Below are 7,595 nucleotides of genomic sequence, written 5' to 3' on the forward strand. Positions count from 1 at the left end.
TGCTAATTCCTCATTAGCGAATTTTGCATTTGGGATTGTGAATCCCAAATGCCAAAATTGCACTCGCAAAAGGCAAGATTCTGAGAATCTTGCCCTTTGCGAGTGCAATTTTGCTTCATGAATCAGGCTGATAGCACCTCGCCCAGGATGTGCTTTATTGCAGACCCAGGAGAGCGGGGGCTCTCCACCGAGGGGTCCAGCAACATGTCTGCTGTGTGGCAGCCTCTGCAGCTACTCAACCCAGACGTGGATTGTCGGTTTGGGTTTTTGGAGGGCATCTCTAAGATGCTCTCTCGTGCATTTTACATTAAATCCCACACTGGCATCAGTGCGGGTTTAATGTGCTGAGAAGTTTGGTACCAAACTTGTCAGGCTTCAGTGAAGCCATTATGGTGCTGTGGAGTTCGTAAATGACAACCTCCCAGCACCATATACTCTTAAATGGCAACACTGCACTTACAGTGCCCAGGAATCGCCCTGGGTACTGTAGGGGCAGAGGGCTCATGCACCTGGGGCCTCACATCTGGCATAGGGCACCCAGCTAGAGGGGTGACAGAAGTATGCCAGGGCAGTGGGTTCTGTGGGCATGGCACACAGGGATGTGTGCCATGTCGACTCATGCTTTAGTTCTGTACTTAGGCACTCAGCCTGCAAAGGCAGTGTGTGGGTGCCAGGGTACAGGGTCCCTGAGGGTGGCACAATAAGTGCTGCAGCCCTCAGAGGTCTTCTCTGGTCACCATGCCCTGGGTACCTAAGGTACCATTTACTAGGGGCTGACATGTTGCCGTGTTTTGTTTCAGCATAGCTTTTCTTTGTAGGGAAGGAACACAGGCCCTGGGTTCCTGGTTGGCAGGGACCCAGGGCACACTCAGTCAAAGTACATCAGCAGTTCAGAAAAAAGTGGGGGCATACCAAGGCAAGAAAGATGGCACTTTTCTCACACTATGATTCTTAGTAGATGGCCTACAAGACTGCACAAGAGTCTGCAGCAGAAGGATGTTGACACAAAAATGCCTTCCCTGGGACAGACCTTGATCACATAATCAACACTGTGCTGGTCGTGCACTTGGCTGTATGCCCCTGTAAGGTGCTGATTGTTACAGAAGGGACCCAAAAGTCCCCCCCCCCCAAAATCAGAATGTGTACTCACTCTAGCAACAGGTTCTGAACATAGGAACCATATTTTTCCGGGGACCTATGCACAATTTTGGTCCATGGGACCTAGCCACCACCAATATTTCATGCTTAGTGGTTGGAGGGATAAGAGAGAATTGACATGTGTGGGTGTCTGTAGGGCTGGGGGTCCCTGGCACAGCACCTCTTGGCTGTCCTGCTCTAGGTTTAATACCTTCTTACAGGCTCACTATCATTTCCTGTTCAGGAGACTGGTGCACTATTCCCCTAAGAAGTGCTCTGCAGTGATTTAGCTGTTTCTCAACAATTCTCTTTCATCAAGGAGGTAGTCTCCTATGTTTCAGATGGTAACAGTTTGTAAGGTACAGAGATATTACCTGCACCCCTGCTGGAGTGGCTGCCAACTAACCTTTCCTGGTAAACACTGTGTGGTCTATCATGAGTGGGCCCGCATATGTACGCGGCCTCTCTCTGGCCCTCCATGAGGTTAATCGACTTCCTCGATACCCCCAGGCCGCAGTCGCTGACGCCCTCCACTGATAGGTGAGTTTACCTCTCTGATGGGTGGTGGGTTGCTTTGAAATCTGGAGTGACTTTCCCTTCTCTCTATGCTCAATGTATCCCCCAAAAACTTAGATTCCTTCTGGCAGCACCAGAGTTTCAAATGAATGTGATTATGACTGAGCACCTCCAATCTTGACTGGTGTTACCTTGTGTGCAGCTGGCATCCTCCTGTCTGACCAGTGGGTGGCCCATAGAAGTTATTCTTGCACTCCTGTTTGCCATTCCTGAAGAGACTGGAGTAAGGAACATGCAAAGATGACTCTCAGCCTGATGCACACCCAAGACAACTGGCTTGCGTAGGTGCACGTGGCTGTGTTCACGCTGCGCTAGAGAGTGCATGCACTCAGATATTGCAAACGTATTCTAGATATTAACTGGACCTGAGTTACTAAACCTCATCATCCTACAGAATTAAGCCTTGACTCTTCAGCCTCACACCCCCTGAGAATCAAAGCCCATAGAGGAGGTTCTTGAGACAGAGTGGTACCCAGGGTTCAAGGATGGCAGACACTACTTGCCATAAGGTTTGTCCAGTACCTCTGAGGCTCCCAGGTCTAGGAGAAGTGGCCTGACTGTAGCCTTTGCCATGGGTAATCTGGCCATGCTCTGCTACAATGGTAAATGGAAGAAAGAGCTTGGAAGCCTGAGAGATAAATACCTCTGCTTCCTGTTGTCAAGGATAGTGGTCAGGAGTGACTGAAATGTAAAGTTTGGCCTCAAAGTTGAGGAAATTCAGGAAACTTTGCAGGTCATGAAGGCATTCAAAATGTCTCCACTGTTCCTAAAGTGAAGTTTAATTGGCTCGGGGTGTTGCAAGTTAGACGGCCCGAGGGATTTCCTGAAGTCAGAAGTCCTGCCCATGAAGGTGCGCAACTGTAGACGTTTGATTAGTGGACATGTCACGATATACCCGCGATTCCTCTGGGCTGCCCTTAGCCAGTGATTAATTTGTGAAAAAGTATGTGCCAGGGGGCTTCTCAGGAGGCCGCTACAGCTTGCACCACTAATTGCCACTGCCAGTGCTGCCAATACCAGTGCCAACATACCTACGAACCATCACATCCCTACAAGTGTGCCAATTCAGACTATTTCAGGTCATCCAGCGCTATGAGAAAATCTTGGATGGCTGGACTTTTTCTTGTATATTGAAATATTAAATACTCTGGGGCTTATCTATGAGCCCTTGCGTCACTTTTGCTCCGCTGGTGCGTCACTTTTTGTGATGCATCGGCAGGGTAAAACATGCACCATGCTGCGTCATATTTACAAAGTGATGCATCTGGGTAGATGCGTCACTTTGTAAACCCCTGTGGCACATTATACCTGCGCCAGGTATAATGTATGCGGGGGGGCCTTCTGATGCACGTGAGCCTCGTAGAACTGACGCACTGAAATCTATGAGATTTCACTGCGTCACTTCTAGTACGCAAATGCGTCAATATCTTACGCTTGCCTCACAGCAGGCGTAAAACTGACGCAGGCACACTCACATGTGGCTTGCCCCATGTGAAAGGACACATTGCTGGAGTTGCGTCACTTTTGTGACAAACTCCAGCAATGCGTCACCTTTGCGCCTACAGATACGTCAGAAATACTGACGTATCTGTAACTCCTTGAGACATGATGCGTCATACAGTAAATATGACGCATCCATCATGTCGTTAGGAGGGCGCAATGAAAAGTGACGCATCGCTGTTTTCATGCAGCGATGCGTCACTTCTCATAACTGAGGCCCTCTGTTAATAGGCTCACCTCAATAATAGACAAACAGCGCTATCACGTGGTGGACTGTCATAAGTGCTAGTGTTGATAATAAAGTGCTGGTGCTGAGCTCACTGTCAGAGAAGAGGATGCTGATGATTACAAAGTCCTGAAGAGTGGTCTAATAGATGGGTTTGGCTTTACCACTGAGCAGTATAGACTACAGTTCATAGATACCCAGAAGAAACAGTCACTGGTCATCAGCCGGGCACTGGGGGTTCAATGCTACTCGAATTTCTGTCTCTTCTAGTGCGGCACGTCCGGGGGTGGGCATTGGAGAGTGCCGCTATTCAGTGGTACCAGTTTACCCAATGCCCCTTGCAGCCCTTAGTGGGCAGTGTGAGCGTTTTATTGCTGCGACTCAGGGCTACAGAAGCAGCACCTTTATTGCACCCTTCTTTCAGATTTGTCAGCTTCACATTATGGAAAGTCTTTTAAAAACACATTATGAAAAATTACAAGCAAACAGTAAGCTTTGCTAATAGTATGTTAAGTCAGTTTCAACTCACAGTGATTTATCACAGTAAATTAGAGAACAATTAGCTAATGATTTTTATTCTGTAACATTAGCTTTATGATGCAGAATAAACCAAATTTGTAATTTCATTTATAAATAAATGATTTGTAAGTTCTTCAGATATGCCCTGGTATGATTCTCTCACAAACAATAAGTTCATGTGGAAAAGGGTTGTTTTTTAAATCAAAGTCATCACTGAACAGCTTTCCACATGTTTAGCTCTTCCCCAACGTCAAGGAGTGTGCTATTACGAAGCTAGCCTGACATTATGTTTATAATCCATGGAGGAGGCCACTGTAGGTGGGAGGGGCGCCAAAAAAGATTGCTGCACTGGGCACCACCAGCACTAAGTCCAGCCCTGCTTTAGTTGCAAATGAGGGGCTGTCTTTGCCCGTGCACATGGCCCTGCTACCAGAGCAGATGCATGAAAAAAGACAACAGAGGGGTGGACATGGCCTGCATCATCAAAAGAGGTGCATCATATGAGCACTGAGGTTCATATCACATTGTTTTATCAAACATGTACGCTTCTGGGTACATACTAACAGAGTGTGCACAGGTGGTGCCCAGCAGACAGTTAAGGAGGTAGTCCCTGTACTTCATGACTGTCTGCAGGTATCCTACCTAACCCTTGGCTCTTAGGGCTCCCCCTTAGGATTGGGTCTAGGGTACCTTGGCTGCACAGAGAGTGTTGGAACATTTGTACTCTAGACTACATTTAACAAGTTTCCAGTGAACATACAGGCACAAACTGTGAATATTCCTCTTTGGATCCACCATTTCTCCACCAAAAAAGTTACTCCAAGAAACACTCTAAAGGTTCTCTAATGTAATGGTGACCCATCTTCTGGGAGCACCATTGTGACCCACCTTCAGGCTAATCCACTGCCATGGTGCTCCATCTCTACGGTTCTGCATCCTCATGGTGACCCAGCTCCGGGGTGCTCCTGATCCAGCGCTCTCACCAAAATTATGCATAAATGACTCTACCTACCACCACTAAATTTACCATACAACACTAGGCCCATATCAACAACAGAGCGACTGAATCATGAGGCGGTAAGATCTATATATGTTGTTTTAAACTACCCACAATAAACAAGACCAGCTTGTCATTTAGAAAGTTTATTTAAACATATCTAGAAAAACTCAGGTTTTGGAATTTTATTATCAAGCATTAGAAAGCCATAAAGAGAGGTTTATTTAGAATTAATAAAGAGAGCAAAATTCTAGAAATATTATTCATTAGCAGGAATAAGCTAAATTTAGCATTTCCAAACCCTAACTATCTCACTGTCTCTACCCTCATCACCTAGAAGTAAAATAATTATAAAACTGCTTTCCTTACGTATTGTTGTCCATCAGCATAACACGTCCGTCAGGAATCCTCGAGCGCAAGCCAAATGTCTGCTGTTTGAGCTGATTCTTATACCCTAAAATAAGCTGAGCTAACTATTTTTCACATTCCAGCAGATGAATTCTAGCTCTCCATTGGCTGAGCCACCTCGTGCCACAGTAAATTGTGACATCTCCTTCCCACATGTCCGGGCTTATTCACTAGTTCATTGTTCATGCAGAAGTCTTGGCAGCACTTCCTCAGGCTGCTACAATTTGTAGCGAAAGAAGTTCAAGCAATGTAAAAATCTATCACGTCTCTTCCTTTCAGCCTTGAGCCTGTCTGTTCTGAACTCCTGTGGCACGTTTACAAATCTCTCCACAGAGTCATCTTTTAGCAGTTCTTTCCAAAACCTTTCAAAATAAAAATCATAGGTTTTTCATCCTTTTCAGAATTATTTTCTCTTGTGGCTATTCATCAATAGGCCTCTTTTCAAAAGCGTCATTTTTCTGCTCCACCTTTGCTTGCGTCACTTTTTTAAAAGTGCACTATTTTTCTGCAGCCATCTCTAAGCTTCATTTGTATAACTATTATATAAACAAACATAAAAGAGTAATTAATGAAAGAAATACAATTTGTTCTGTTGCCACCCACCATTGCTAATAATTAATCCATTAGTCTAAATTACCTAGCAGAAGCAAACAAATAAAGCAGCATTTATATCTACCATTCTTCATTTAATCCAGCAGGATTCTTTATGCACCTGTAAAGAATAGAGTGACACCACATAGACAAAAGGCAAAATAAGCACATGCCATTCTTTAACTCAGCCGCTATTAGTAATGACACAACAATAGACACGATTAATTTATTATTTTTCACAAACAAGGAAATGCAACATACTGCATATTTATGAGCACACATGTTAGTTTCCCGCGTTTTCTTGTGTAGATGCAACTTTAAACTAGGTTGAATTAAAACATACACAGCACAGATCATTAATATTATTAATTAATTATGGAAGTCTAACTTCACGAGCTGAAATGTAATTCATTTCTGAATCTCGCTCCATCAACTCCCTCATCTGGTGATTTAAAAATCACCACACACCACCAAACATTTTAGCAAAAATTTTATCTAAGATGAACATGATTCGATTTCGCCTGTGTTAGTATTTCTAAAGACTTGTCTCATCAGTTTGCCTACAACTCTCATATTCAGTTTCACGAAACCCCTCCAGTTCTATCTCTCTCTCTTGTGCCTTTCTGATTTTATAAATTCCCTTCTTTTCCTCAAGTATTTCTTTCTCTTGTGTAACATGCAACTGATCTTCAACAAAAGTGTCGCAAAAACTATAACTAATAAAGGTGTCAGTATTACACTATGTTTGTCTTGACTAGCTAAAGCTTTGCTTGTCATAATGACCTAAAACTTCTTCTTGTTAATTCTAAAAATGGAAATGACAACTAAAACTAACCAAAGCAGAATTATTAGGAACACACATATCAAAGACATCTTACAACATCCCTTAAGATTGAGCATCTTGAATTGTTATTTACAAAAACATGAAAGTATTTTCACTAAGCTTGCAAGGAAAAAATAAAACAAAAATTTTAAAAATTTTGTCTAAATTTTGTAAAAATTTCTAACACCCCCCTTTTTCAAATGTATTTATTATTATTTTTTTTATATACCCTTAAACCTTCTAACAGTTTTTCTTCGACCTTGCGTCACAAGTTATTTTCCAGCTAACACAATTTCTTCGACCTTGTGTCATTTAACACATTTTCTTCAGCCTAATGCCAAAAACAGGAAACCTAAATTTCTAATAGGTAAGTACTTCAATCATTGTCACTATTCTCTTCAATCTTTTCCTGACTGCTACTATTTACCTCCACTATAGGAATCACTTCTATTTTCTTTCCTGCTTCACTTTTCTTTTCCCAATCTTTTTGACTTGATATTTCATCAATCTGTTCCTTTGATCTGTGTACCAATTTCAATTTCAAGCCCTCATTTTCTTTTGGCCAGATATCACTTTTTCTTGGTAATTTCTTCTTTGACTTGGTCACATTATATTCTGTTCTCCAAGCTCTTTTTCTGAATTTTCTTAATTGAGAATCTTCATCACTTTCATCATTTTCAGTGTCAGAAATTTCAACTTTACACTCAGGTACTTCTTTACTCGGCAGCTTCACTCCGTTAGGAACGTCATCTTTGTAACTGGTACTTGGCAATTCATCTTCTTCTTTTTCTTCAATTACCTTCAACTTCCCAGTTTCA

Source organism: Lissotriton helveticus, chromosome 7, assembly GCF_964261635.1.
Source record: "Lissotriton helveticus chromosome 7, aLisHel1.1, whole genome shotgun sequence".
NCBI lineage: Eukaryota > Metazoa > Chordata > Amphibia > Caudata > Salamandridae > Lissotriton > Lissotriton helveticus.